Source organism: Ipomoea nil, unplaced genomic scaffold (genome assembly GCF_001879475.1).
Source record: "Ipomoea nil cultivar Tokyo-kokei standard unplaced genomic scaffold, Asagao_1.1 scaffold1978, whole genome shotgun sequence".
Classification (NCBI taxonomy): domain Eukaryota; kingdom Viridiplantae; phylum Streptophyta; class Magnoliopsida; order Solanales; family Convolvulaceae; genus Ipomoea; species Ipomoea nil.
The window spans coordinates 214,199-230,206 of NW_017618406.1; positions in this window are offsets into that span (position 1 = coordinate 214,199).

Here is a 16,008-nt window from a genome sequence, read left to right on the forward strand (position 1 = left end):
CTTAAAAACGCCAATGAACAAAAAGTTCTATTGTAACGTATAAATTTTTATGGGCCACACTAGAACAATAATCATATTACTCGGAAATTATAACAGTGTGTGCCTAGCTAGATTTACGTAATTTTCAATATCTAAAGGATCGTTAGCTATGAAGGTGGGACCTTGAGAATTTAATAACGTAGCCTTTTGAATCTCAACAGGAAAAAAAAAGTTTTATTGTAACACATTTTTAGGTTTAATCAAATTTAGGTAATTTTCGCGGTTTGTGTTTTATCAAATTGTAATGTTTTCTGTTTAATCAAATTTAGGTGATTTTCGTGGACAAAAAAAAAGGTAATTTTCAACGTAGGTTTTGTAATGTCAACGGACAAAAACTTGATAACGTCAATTGTGGTGGTGGGACCATGAGAATTTGATAACGTAGGATTTGAAACGTTAACAGACAAAAAATTTATTGTAACGTACAATTTTATATGGCCCCACAAGTACGACAATTAAATTACTCTAAACGATAATAGTAGGTGCTTAGTTAGATTTAAGTAATTTTCAAAATAAAACAAAAAATATTAGCTGTCAATTGTCGTTATATGACCTTAAGAATTTGATTCATCAACGGAAAATTTTTTTATTCTAACGTACAATTCTATGTGGGCCCTTGACAGACGTAGTTTTTTGTGTGTAAATCACGGTTGTGTATGCTCACTTCGTCTCTATCGTTGGGGTATAGGAAATAAATGTGGATGGGTAGAAAGATGTCAAACGGGAGTGTAAGTCCCGGGTGTCGCACTCAAGGAGTGATAACTTGGAAGTGTTGAGAAAGTGTTATGGTAAGGTAGGCTATTCTTTGAGGTTCTTGGTCAAGGAGTTGCAATGATGTATAAGAGGTTCACAAGGAGAAATAAGAAAGACACAAAAAGATTTAAATCAAGAGAGAAAAGAGAGATTAGGATTGCAAGCTAATTGTAACAACTCAAAATTTCATTTTACAAATTCGGTATTAAGAAATCTCAAAATAGCCATTTTCATTCCATTAAATTTTTTTGCGATCAATTGGTGTTTGAATAAAATATTTTCATCACATTTTAAATTAATTCGACACCAAAAATTGATTTTATTCGAAAATTCCTAAGTTTTCGGGTACTTCGCGTACCAAGATTTAAATCGAGAAATTTATCTGAGTGAGACCGGGAGAATTCAAAAAGATTTTAAACAAGTGTTCATCCAAATAGCATTTTGAGAAAATTCATTTCCAACCCCAAAGTATTTAAAGTTAGCATTTCTAGCATTGGTCCATGATACAAGTGAATCGTTTCATTCCAAAAGACTTTGCTGAGAAACACATTCTATGCAAGCTTTTACCATTTTTCCCTCAACCAATCATTGGCCTTCTACGTAGGGTTTTGGACCCTATATAAACTCCACTATTCAATTGTGATTCCCTGATCTCTTTCTTTGCCTCTCCACACATTTTGTCTGCCAAGAGAAAGGGAGAAAACATCATCACAGTAAGCTCATTTCCTTTTTCAATCCTAGCCTTCATTTATCTTCTAGTTTCTTTTAATCTTTGAGGTTCTAGGCTAAGGTTGTATGGTGTGTTTGGGAAATATAGGTGGTGAAGGAGGCACTAGCTAGATAGAGAGGAAGAAGAGATCTAAGCTAGAAGAAGAGGCTACAACAGGTATAACCCCATGGATTCCTCTTTAAAATTTGGCTCTGTGAAGCCTTAGTATTGAGTAGAAATGAGTATAAACTATGAGATTTTGTTGTGTTTATGCTTAGAAGTGATCTAGTATTTGTTTGTGAGTTGTTGAGATTGTTTTGGACTTGTTTGGTTGAGTTTTGCAGGTGAGAAAACCTTCCGAGGTGCACCAGATCAGACTCATGGCCCTAGCCGCGGCCCATCAGGAGCGCCGTCGGCAAGAGCCGTAGTGGCACGGGACTAGGGCACGACCCTAGAGGAGGGTCACCGCCTAGTCCCGATGGAGTAGCGGGGTACATGGGGCGGACCATGAGGAGTCCTGCCCCAGGTCCCTAACTTTGATTCTGAGAAGAATCTTTGCAGTGGCCGGGCCCTTGTGGCTCAGCTATGTGTCATTTCGGGCTGAGTGTTACAAGCCCTTGTGGCTCGACTCTTCGAGACCGTCTCGACGCACGTTTTGCCTTTGATTTCGTTGAATTTGGATTAAAAACGAGATTGTTATGAAGAAATTTGTGAAGAATTGCTAAACAGAGTATAAATTTGCTAAGTTACTGTGTATGAAGAATTATTATTTGACTATGTGATCTGATGATGTTTTTATTGAGTAAAGAAGCATGATCATTTGAGAATATGATTTATTATGAAAGCATGACTAGATTGTGATATTTTGATCAATAAGAAATGAAGCATATTTTGTTGCTAGAATGTATAGGATTTGCTATGTTGCAAACCGAACATGATGTTATATTCTTAAGTGTTTCATGTTATTTCATACATGATTTAGAAGCATGTTATAGGGCGCTTTGACATTTCACATGTGTCATATTTCAAAAATGCATAAGCGGCCAACGTGAGCCCAAAAATACTTTCAAAAACCATAAGCATGTGGTATATCATTCTTTGATGCATTGAGAAGTAGTAGAATTGTTGCATGCATGAGATTGATGCATGAGAGATATATTTATGTATTATCTATATCAGTGAGGTTTTGGAGGATACCGTTTGGACTATGTCCTCTCGAGAGATATTTATGGACATTGCGGTCCCAGTATATGTAACGCGGCGTATTCCCACGTTACGAGGTTGGAAACTTCCCGCCGGGCTTGGAATCCTGGTTAGGGGGTGTGCACACTAATAGTTCGATACCTGATTCCACAGAGTTTGAACCACGAGATTGGTTCCGTAGACGGTAGGAGATATTGGGTCATATTTATGCCGTTCCCGATGGGGTAATTCACGCATCGGTGAAACCCTAAGCCGTCTACGAGTAATAGAAAGAAGAGAGTCAAAAGAGACTCAAGAAAGAGAGTCAAAAGAGACTCAAGAGAAAGAAAGAGAGTCAAAAGAGACTCTAGAGAAAGAAAGATAGTCAAGAGAGACTCAAGAAAGTAAGAAAGAGACCTCCATAGAAAGTACTCTATTTTATAAAGAGTGTATGAGTATTTATATATATAGTATTGCACGAGATTGCATATGAGTATGAGTATATTGTTGCACGAGATTGCATATGAGTATGTTTATAGTATTGCACGAGATTGCATATTAGTATGAGTATATTATTGCACGAGATTGCATATTAGTATGAGCATATTATTGCACGAGATTGCATATGAGTATGAGTATATAGTTGCACGAGATTGCATATGAGTATGAGTATATAGTTGCACGAGATTGCATATGAGTATGAGTATATTATTGCACGAGATTGCATATGAGTATGAGTATATAGTTGCACGAGATTGCATATGAGTATGATTATAGTATTGCACGAGATTGCATATGATTAAAGCATTACACGAGATTTCTTATGATTAAAGCATTGCACGAGATTACAAATGAGTATGAGTATATAGATGCACAAGATTGCGTTCGAGTAAAGTATCGCATGAGAGTACATAATGAGAATGTCGATTTATAATCGTTTTGTTGTATTAGAAGTCTTGTTTGTCGAATTATGAGATGAGAATATGAAAGCATGAGAATACCTGTTATATGGTTTATTAGCATGATCCTATCTGTAAGCGTGATTTGCTTGTTAAGTTATTTGAGAAGTTTATATGCTGATGAATTTAAGTGATCAGTCTTATATATATATATGAGCATGCCAGCTGATATAATAGGGTGCAAGTATCTAGAAAGTATGTGTTAGATCTAAAGACGATTTAGATGAGTTTATTGTTTATAAAGAAATTAAATGTTTTCAAAGTATATGCTAGAATTCTTTACAGGGTTGAGTGTGGTTATACTTAGCTTCGTGCTAACGGGTGTTTTCTTATTTGTTTATGTGTTGCTTGTAAAACCCCTTTCAGGTGGGCCCAGCAGTGAGAAGAGATCGAGTTAGATTAGTCTTTTAGTTTGAGATGTCTAAACTCTAGTTCTTTTGATGATCATGTCATGGATTTTAGACTTATTTTGATACTATGTTTTTGAGGATGATGTAGACTGTTAGGGTTACGTTTTTCCCCCTTACGTTTCCAGTATTTATATTTTGATGCCAGATTTTACCTTATTTCTAATTTTACCCCTCAGCCTGTGCAATCACCACAGAGTGGTGGTTGTGGCGGTGACACTCCCACTAATTATCTTTTAGTTTTCCGCTGCTTAGTTCATGTTAATGATCGTTTAGAGTTGTAATTAAGAGTTAGAAAAGTGGGGTGTTACACTAATTGCAATGTGTGATTAGCTAACCCCAAGGTTTAGAAGTGATTGAGTGTTGTGTCACAAGTCAAGAGGAATGGCTTGCTAGTGCGTAGCCATTTCGGTTTATACGTCCTCCGTAGGTAAATATGACACCCGAGTGCTCACATCCTCTACGAGGCCGGCCTTTCAACAAACACCTTGCCTACATTCCTTCCTGGGCCATGTCCTCTCGGATCTAGGATGGGGAATGTAGGAGGAATAAGAGGCTCACCTAGGCTTAGCAAATCATCGTCAAATGGAGTTGGGCCCCACTCCAAGGAAGCTATACAAATCATCCTCTACAACAAGACATTCATGATAACAAAATTCAATCACCACAATATTACAAATCAAATCAAAGCTAATCATCACAAAAGCAATCTACACCACAATCCTAATCCCTAGACAATTAGCTACTCATCATCAGGCTCAATAATCCCAACAAATACAAAATAGGCATCATCATTAAATCAAGCAATTGAAGAATATATCTCAAAAGATTACCTAATTTGTAATGTCTAGATTACAAACAATCAATATTGAAGATGAATATCCTACCAAATGTGCTTGAATCCTCCTCTTCTTCTTACAAATTTGAGAGCTAATTTATAGTGAGAGAAAGTATAAAATTTGATTTTGATCTCTAATGGTGATATTCTAAGCTAACTCATTCAAAATCTCCCCAAAATGGCCTTTTAAACCCTGTGAATTCCGCCCAGCTTCTATTCGGCTACCCATTTACGTCGCAGTCACGGCGTGACGCGGGCGTAAATGGGGTTTTGGCCTGCTTACGCCGCGTTACTCGCGTGACAGCGACGTAAGCAGGTTCTTGCTCCACCTTACTCCCATGTCACGTTGTGACACAAGCGTAAATGGGTATTGATCCGTGCTTTTTTCAGTTTCGTCTGATTTGAGCCTCCTTTGCCACCTTGCTTGTTCAAAAATCCTAAAAAAACATTAAAAGATATAACTAGAAAGGTTTCTTTGTGATAAACCATGTTTTTGTGGAAAATCTACATATAACAAGCACACTAAAGGCTAAATCATGTGCAAATCACCTTAAAAAAGCTCCTAAAAACTAGCTTCTTTTGACGCTTATCAGCCCTAATACAACGACAAACACATGACATGAAAAGAATAATTATGTGTGCCTAGCTGGCTTTACATAATTTTTAATATCCAAAACGACTGTTAGTTGTCATTGTGGGACCTTGAGAATTTAATAACGTAGCCTTTAAAACGCCAACAGACAAAAGTACTATTGTAATGTACAATTTTGTATGGGCCCACTAGAACAAAAATTAAATGACTTTAAAATTGAAACAATAGGTTCTTAACTAAATTTATGCAATTTTCAGAATAACAAAACGATTATTAGATGTTAATTGTCATGGTGAGACTTAGAGAATTTCATAATGTAGCCGTTGAAACATCAACAGACAAAAATTTTGTATGCACGTCACTAGAACGCCAATTAGATGACTCGAAAATTGTAAGGATAAATGCATAGCTAGATTTAAGTAATTTTCAATACAACAAAATGATTATTAGTTGTCAATTGTCATGGTGGGACGTAGAGAATCCGATAACGCAACCTTTGAAATGTCAATGGACTAAAATTTTATTGTAACGTACAATTTTGTATGGGACCCACTAGGACGACAATCACATTACTCAAAAACAATACCTGTGTGTGTTTGGTTGAATTTATGTAATTCTCCGTATCTAAATGATTGTTAGCTATTATGGTAGGACCTTGAGAATTTGATAATGTAATCTTTGGAACCTCAATGAACAGGGTTTCTATTGTAACGTATAAATTTTTATGCCCGGCACTAGAATGACAATCACATTACTCGAAAACTGTAATCGTGTGTGTCTAGTTGGATTTACGTAATTTTCAATATCCAAAGGATTGTTAGCTGTTAAGATGGGATCTTGAGAATTTTATGTCATAGCCTTTGGAACTTCAACAAACAAAAGTTCTATCATTCTAACCAAAAAATAAAAAAAAAATTTCTATCATAACACACAATTTTTTGTGGGTCCCACTAGAACGACAATCACAAGACTAAAAAAAATTGTAATGGTTTGTGCTTAATCGGATTTAAGTAATTTTCAACATAACAAAATGATTATTAGCTGTCAATTGTGGTGGTGGGACCATGAGAATTTATTATTTTTAGCTTTGAAATGTCAACATACAAAAATTGTATTGTAATGTCAAATTTTATAAGGCTGGTGAACAACAATTAATTGAATCGAAAACAGTAACGATATGTGCTTATATGAGAAGGATTTAAGTAGTTTCCTAAACAACAAAGCTATTATTAGTATGTTGTCAATTGTCATGGTGGGACCTAGAGAATTTGATTACGTAGCCTTTGATGAAACATCAACGGACAAAAAAATTCATTCTAACGTACAATTTTGTGTGGGCCCCAATAGGACAACAATCATATGACATGAAAACAGTAATTGTGTGTGCTTAGCTGGATTTACATAATTTTAAATATCCAAAGATTTGTTAGATGTGTTGGTGTGACCTTGAGAATTTGATAACATATCCTTTTGAATCACAATGGACAAAAGTATTATTGTAACATACAATTTTGTATGGGCCCACTACAACGACAATTAAACTATTACCTAAAAATTGTAATAGTAGGTGCTTAGTTGGATTTAAGCGATTTTCAAAACAACGAAATGATTATTAGCGATTAATAGTCATTGAGGGACTTAGAGAATTTCATAACGTAATCTTTAAAACATCAATGGGCAAAAAATTTATTATAACATACAATTTTGTATGGGCCCCACTTGAACGACAATTAAATGACTCAAAAATTGTAATTGTTGGTGCTTTAAGTGAATTTAAGTAATTTTCATTACAATAAAATGATTATAAGTTGTCAATGGTCATGGTAAGACTTATGGCATGTTTGTTTCATGGAATATGTTAGGAATGAAATAACATTCATGGAAATAGACCTATTTCATTATTTGCTTTGATGATTTTGTCATGGAAATTACATTCCTAAAATTGAGATATTCTCTTTGTAAGGGGAATAACCATTCCTAGGGAGGGCTTCTCCCTTGGTATTAACTATTCCCATTCTCCTAGAAATAGCTTTTATATTACAAATACCAAAAATACCTTTTGCACACATGATATATATATATATATATATATATATATATATATATATATGTGTGTGTGTGTGTGTGTGTGTGTGTGTGTGTGTGTGTGTGTGTGTCTGTGTGTGTGTGTGTGTATACACACACACGCACACACACACACACACGCACACTCCACACACACTCCACACACACACAGAGCATGTGTGTAAATGGTATTTTTGGTGATGCACCATAATTTTCCACATTTAATTATGCATTTTTGAACACTGTGTGGTGTTTTTATGCATACCTAATGGTGCGTTTTTGGTGATGCGTACCTAATGGTGCATATTTGTGTATTTTTTTGTTGTGCATTTCCTAACATTGTTGGTGCATATTTGCTTAAAGTGTAAGCAGATACACTCAGGCGTTTTATCAATAAACTATTTTCTTCAAGCCTCAAGTATATTTGTATAGTAAGATTTTGTCAAATAAATGCCAAAGGGGGAGATTGTAAGTGTAAAAATGTTACACATAAAAACCCTTAGTTAGTTGGCTTAATTAGTTGTCGAAACTAGTAAGTTGTTAGACTCTGGATCAGTAACAATAATAATTGCAGAAAGGTAAAGAAGACAAGATTTACGTGGTTCGGCAATGTGCCTACATCCACGGGAGTGAAACAATACTCTTATTCATAGTGATGGTAATGATGGTGACACAACCCCTTAGAGATACAACCAATATATTTATAAGCATCTAATCCCTGTACAAAGGGTCTACCCGTTTCACTCCTACTCCTAGTATGAGACAAACTCATATTCCTAATCCGTATATGAGACAAACTCAACAATCTCCACCTTGGCGAATATGCTCTTTAGGAGGAAAGATAACTCAACAAATCTCCACCTTGACAAATATGGTCTTTAGGAGAAAAGACTTATCTCACCATCTCCACTTTCACATATATGCCCTTTAGAAGAAAAGACTATCTCTACATTGGCAAATATGCTCTTTAGGAGAAAAGATAACTCAACAAATCTCCACCTTGGCAAATATGTCATTTAAGAGAAAAGACTAATCTCACCATCTCCACCTTCACAATTATGCCCCTTAGGAGAAAAAGACTTATCTCACATATACACATGGGTAGGAACAACCATGCTCATCCCAACTAGCCAGCCACATGCATACGCAGCATCAAACGTTGCCCAGTGCGTGTACACGAATTGCTTTGTTCCAAGACATTCGCCCCTCAACCGTCAACCTGTTATACCGATGCGACTCATGCTAACTGTCTCGTTTAGCTGGCCTCCTGCATCCGGCTCATACCAGGTCCATGTCCCCTCCTGGTATCCACGCTGCCCCAACACAACAGCGCCCCGCCAAAGTCACCCTAAACCCATGTGCCTTGCCCAATGCTCCACTAACCAGTAATTGCCACTGGTCAGCAACACGCAACACGCATCATCAAACGTTTCCCAGTGCATGTTCACGAACTGCTTCATCCCAAGAAATCCGCCACACCAGCCGTGACTCATGCCAAGCCCGGCCCATACCAGTCGTGACTCATGCCAAGCTCGACCCATACCAGCCGTGACTCACGCCAAGTCCGACTCATACCAGCCGTGACTTATGACAAGAATATATACAATGAGAACTGATTGTATTGTATTTTCTGAACTTAATTACAATGAGATCAGATGATGTGAATATATACACTAGAGAGTCACTGTGTGACAAGGATAAGAAGTAGAGAGTCACAATATGACAAGGATAAGAAGTTCTAAACAGACTCAGATACATAGAGTCCTAATACTCCCCCTCAAGCACAGTGTATACTAGTAACCTGTAACTTGTCACTTAGGGAAGAAAATCTAGGTCCAGGTAGAGCTCTAGTGAAGATATCAACAAGTTGATCCTTTGTGGAGATGAAGTTGACTTGGATATCGCCCGAAGCTACTCGATCACGAACAAAATGATAATCAATCTCCACATGCTTGGTGCGCACATGAAAGATTGGGTTGGCACTCATATATGTAGCTCCTAGATTATCACACCATAATTTTGGAATGGAAATACCCGGAATCTGTATCTCACGCAGTAATGACATAATCCATAGAACTTTAGCACAAACATATGCAAGAGCTTTGTGTTCAGCCTCAGTGGATGACCTGGCAACAGTTCTCTGTTTCTTGCAAAACCAGGATATAAGATTACTCCCTAAGAAAACAACAAAACCACTCGTGGATTTTCGATCCTCAGGACAACCAGCCCAATCAGAATTAGAGAAGGCATGAATGTCTCTAGATGAGCACCGTCGTATGCGTAAACCATGATCAACTGTTCCCTTAACATACTTGAGTACCCGTTTGAGCTGCTCCTAGTGTGACATGGTGGGAGCATGCATATGTTGGCATAACTGATTAACTGCAAAGGATAGGTCAGGTCGTGTGACAGTGAGATATTACAGTGCCTCCTGTACTGTGTGGGATCATCATATAAATCTGCATTGAAGGGGACAATTTTAGAGACAGAGATAGGTGTAGAAAGGGGTTTGCATTCAGACATTCCAGCCCGTTTTAAAATATCATTCATATACCGTTGTTGAGATAAAATAATCCCATTGTCACTCTTAACTGTTTCAATACCCAGAAAGAAATTTGGTTCACAAAGATCTTTGATTTTGAATGTAGTAGACAGTTTGGACAAGATCTGAGACATAATACCCTGATCACTTCCCATTACAAGAATGTCATCTACGTACACCAATAGATAAACCAAAGCAGAGTCTTTAGAGTAATAGAACAGAGATACATCTGTCTTGGATGCTTGAAAGCCAACTGATAGTAAGAACGTATGTAGTCGATTAAACCAGGCTCTGGGAGTTTGTTTTAACCCATACAGAGATCATTTTAACAAACAAACATGATTCGGGAAGTTAGCATCAATATAACCAGGGGGTTGCTTCATATAAACTATTTCAGCCAGATTACCATTCAGAAAAGCATTATAAACATCTAGCAGTTTGATAGACCACCCATATGATAAAGCTAGAGATAGAAGGAGTCTTACAGTCGTAGGCTTTACCACTGGAACTAAATGTGTCGAAGAAGTCCTGGCTGGAACCTGATTAAAACCTTTCGCAACCATCTTGGCTTTATGCCTTTCAATAGCACCATCAGCCTTTCTCTTCATACGAAACACCCATTAATATTCATACCTGCAGTGGGTGGAACTAGAGACCATGTGTGGTTATGCAGGAGAACATTGAATTCTTGGTCCATAGCTTCACGCCACTCAGGATATTTGACAGCTTGAGAGTGATATGTGGGTTCTGTGGGATGCACCTGAGCTGCTAGAGCAAAAAGAGGAGCATCCGCGTTGCTACGAGTGGCCATAGAGTGAGTACGGACATTGGGCCTGGTGGACCGCCCACGTGGACGGCCTCGTTGGCGAGCAATGGGCTCCACCGGATCACCCGACGAGGCAGCCTGTCCAGGATCCACGGCTGGTTCGAATGAAGTTGGTAGCGTCGGTTCTGGTGGCTCATCATTGGGCACGGCAGGAATAGGTGTGCTGTGACTGTGAACAGATTCCGCCCAAGGTCTAGAAAACGGAGTAGATAGATCCTGCAAAGAAGATTTAGTAGCAAAGGGGAAAACTTGTTCATCAAATCTGACATGCCTGCATGTGTAAATCTTATTAGTATGTAAGTCCATGCATATGTACCCCCTAAAGGACTTAGGATAACCTAGGAAGACACATGGAGAATACCTGTATGACATCTTATGACGATTATATGGTTGAAGATGAGGGTAACATAAACACCCAAAGACACGAAGAAAAAGATAGGAAGGAGGGGATTTATGTAACATGAGATGAGGACTAGAGTTATTTAATACAGAAGATGTCATTCTGTTAATTAAATAGACAGCAGTCTCAAAGGTAAAATCCCAAAATTTCAAAGGAATAGAGGCATGAGCTAGAAGTGCCATACCAGTTTCAACAATGTGACGATGTTTTCGTTCAACACGACCATTCTGTTCATGTGTATAGGCACAAGATTGTGTATGTTGAATTCCTAATTGAACAAACGAAGAATGCAACTTTTTGTACTCAGCATCTAAATCAGACTGAATGGCCTTTATTTTGCAATTAAAGGATCGTTCAACAAGAGTACGAAATTTATCAAAGATGACATAAAGATCAGACTTTAATTTCATAGGGAAGAACCATGTATAACGGGAATAGTCATCCACAAATATCACAAAGTAACGGAAGCCAGAAGTAGATAAAGTGGGCGCAGGACCCCAAATGTCTGTGTAAATAAGATCTAGTACTTGAGAACTAGAGGAAGCAACACGAGGGAGGGGGAAACAGGCAGATTTGCCTAATTGACACGCATTTCATAAAGAGTTATTACAACGAATATTATCACGAGACCCACTAACTAAACAAGATCGAAGTATATGGCTAAGAATACGGTTATGAGGATGACCTAGACGATTGTGCCAAGTGGAAGCCGAGGCATGAGCGGAAATAAACGCTGATGGAGACGAACTAGGTAATGAAAGTGTGTATAGTCCCCCTGAACTATTGCCCTGAAGAAGTATTTCCTTGGTATTGATATCCTTCACAACAAAAAAGAGGGGTGAAACTCAAAAAAGACTTTATTATCGGATGCAAACTTCTGAACAGATAATAAAGAATTAGGCAAACGTGGAACGTGAAGTATATCAGACAATGTAAATGATCTAGAAGGGGTATTAAAAGAGGCATGGCCAACATGACTAATAGATAAACCCATACCGTCACCGACACGTAAAGTGTCATTACCAGTGTACTTTTCCGAGGTAGAAAGAGCAGCTATGTTTGGAGTTGCATAATTTGTGGCTCCAGTGTCCGAAACCCAAGTATGAGAATTTGACAAGGTTTTAGCACCTAAACCATTCTGAAACACCAAATTAGCCTAAGAACCCAAAGCCCCTGAATAACGCCAAAAACAATTGACTCTCGTGTGACCGAAACATTTAAAAATTTGACACGGATCATCAAAGCGCCAAAAACAATTGGCTCCCGTGTGACAAAAACGTTTACAAATTTGACACGGATCATCATAGCGCCAAAAACAATTGGCTCCCGTGTGGCCGAAACCTTTACAAATTTGACACGGATCATCATAACGTCGAAAACAATTGGCTCCTGTATGACCGAAACCAGTACAAATTTGACATTGAACATTAAAACCACTATTGCCATGTAACACCCCAGATTTTCAAGACATTTAAAACTTATAATAAAGGTAGAATCTTATTAAATCCCAAGCTATAAATACAAGTGTTCGGGGTGCTATGCCACACCTGGGCTAGAGAACCTAAGTGCACAGGCTAACTAACTAATATCCTCAAAGCATAAATACGTAAACGTGGCACGCAGACAAAAAGGGAAACTATCTACTTCTAAGTTCTAGCGCACTCCAGTGACTTAATCTTCTGTGCCTGAAAGCCAAATATATCTGTTCAGCGAGAGATGCTGGTAACCCACTCCAACGCGTTGAAATACAATACATATAGAGATATATATAGATATACGAAAACCATTTTGAGCATGAAGATATATCCTACGAACTCTAGCTTTAAAACCGGGAATGACTCGACAGATAAGGCCAGACACAAGCAACAGTTATAACGAGCATATGCAGTTCACAACAGATAAGGCAGATAAGACAAAGCATAAACAATGATCATAACCCAACATGAACAATCCCCAACATAAATCCCATAGTCACATCCCCCAAGATACTCGTAATCACAACTCGTCCCTGTCACAACACATAACACACTTTGTTGGCGCCACAGGACCAATCGCATGCCCATACATGAGGGTCAGCGCATATAGCTCTGACACGGCCCCGCAGCACCCTGCCCCGTATCGCAACACGGAGGGGTCGATCGCAACCGACCGATGAACCGCAGCTCATCATAGTGTTTGATCGCAACCAAACAGTGGACCGCAGCCCAAGAGAATGTCATCTGATCGCAGCCAGGAAAAAGGACGAACCGCAGCTCGTATAGAAACGTTTGATCGCAACCAAACGGTGGACCGCAGCCCAAGAGTATCAATCTGACCGCAGCCAGCTTCTGAATCGCAGCTCAGGATAACCAATCCGATCGCAACCGAATTGGGGTAACACACACACATAACACATAGCAAGCACATGCAACCCATATTACACATTGGGAAGGAGGAGAAAGCGCATAACAAAACCTATGCGTGATCCATCACATACTAAGAATAGTCCTAAGGGGTTCATACTCCTTCCACCTAGGTCAACGGGATACCAATTCAACTAGCATGCAATATAATAGACTCATAAACCTACGAACGGTACCCGAAACATCAAACTAGACATAGGCACGATAAACGGGGTCCGTTGGGACACCACGGGGAACGGGGGGAACGTCAAACGGGGAAGCCGGGGTCCCAGAGTGGGATAATTTCCAGCGGGTAGCCGGTGGGTGGGGGGCCACCCGCCGGCTGCCCGCCGGTCTTTACTGTTCCGGGCAGCGGGTCGCCGGCGGGCAGCTTCCCGCCCGCCGGCTACCCGCTGCCGGGCGGTGTTTCACGGCCGTGGGTAGGTGGCGGGTCCCCTACCCCCCACTGACTATTTTCACACACTTTACGCCCCGGGAACCGTTGTGGAACCCGAAACCATGCTTAGACACTTTACAACGCAATTAACGACAACACGTAGACAATTAACGAATCAAATACAAGAAACGAACGGCACATAACCTATCATGCTTTCCTAAATATAATCAACACCCAAACATGCGATTTCCCCACCCGATAATCCAAGAATAAGATCATGCGATACAACCTAGGGTTCTAATCACTTTTATGTCAACAAGAATACGATTCGTCTTCTAATTGCAAGATTCGGTAAGAATAACACATAAACATCAAGAGCATCACACAATTATCAAGAACAACACCTAATCATCAAGAACTCCATATAATCATCAAGAATCTCCCCATATCAAGATTATCAAGATCCCTCATGGGATCATCACGTCAAACATCAATAATCATCATCATATCACGCCAATACATAATAATATGGGGGAAACCCTAAGGGGGAATTATAGCTATGAAAATAGGTTTTGTTGAGACATGGGTTACCTCTTAGCCTTAATTAATTCCTTGGCTATGAAGGGTCTTTCTTTAAGCTTTCTTGCTTTCTTGATTTCTTCTACGGGGATTCTTGGAGCTCTTTTGGGGTGGTGGGGCGTTATTCTTGTGGGGAGGTTCTAGGTGCCTCTTATGTCCCCTATTTATATATTTAGGAGTCCTAATTAGGAACTAATATTATAGGCTTGCTAATTTTATTCCTTTTGGAATTAAGGATTGGGTTTAGGGGTTGGGTTTATATATGAGGGCCCACGGGCTATGGTGGGCCTTTTCCCTAATTAATCATTATAATTTATTCTTTCTCTTGGGCTATTGATTAATTAACTAATTGGTTTTAGGACTCGTAACACGTGGTGTTACACTCTCCCCTCCTTAACAGGAAGCTTCGTCCCCGAAGCTTGGCCCTTGGTGAAAGGTTTTCTTTTAGTTACCTGGTGTGAAAAGCTCGGGATACCGCTCCTTCATTGTGGCCTTAAGTTCCCATGTTGCTTCCTCGGTCCCTTGGTTGGTCCAGAGGACTTTCACCATTTCTATGGCTCGGTTCCGGGTGTTTCTTGTCTTGGTGTCCAGGATTCTTACGGGTTTCTCTTCGTATACTAGTGACTCGTCGAGGTCTACGACCTCGGGTTGGAGTACGTGGCTTGGGTCGTGTATGTATTTCTTTAGCTGAGATACGTGGAACACGTTGTGTACCCGTTCTAGTTCGATGGGTAAGGCGAGGCGGTAGGCCAAATCCCCGATTTTCTCTACGACTTCGTAAGGGCCGATGAATCGGGGGCTGAGTTTTCCTTTTCTGCCGAACCTCATTACTCCTCGTGTGGGCGAGATCCTTAGCCAGACCTTGTCCCCGAGGTTGAATTCGGCTTGTTTCCGCTTTAGGTCGGCGTAAGACTTCTGGCGGTATTGGGCGGCCTTCATCCTTTCCTGGATGTGTTTGACTTTAGCTATGGTGTCTTGGAGGTATTGGGGGCCCAGTGTTACCGGGTTGACCATATCTTCCCAACATATGGGGGTTCTACATTTCTGACCATATAGTGCTTCGTAGGGTGCCATGCGAATGCTCGTGTGGTAGCTGTTGTTGTATGAGAACTCGATGAGGTCTAGGTGCTCTTCCCATGTCACTTGGAAGTCTAGCGTGCAGGCTCTTAACATGTCCTCGAGGGTTTGGATGGTTCTCTCGGTTTGGCCGTCTGTGGTGGGGTGAAAGGCTGTGCTTAGTTTTAGTTGCGTCCCCAACGCCGATTGTAGCGATTTCCAGAATTGCGAGAGGAACCTAGAATCTCTATCGGACACAATGTTTCGGGGGACTCCGTGGTATT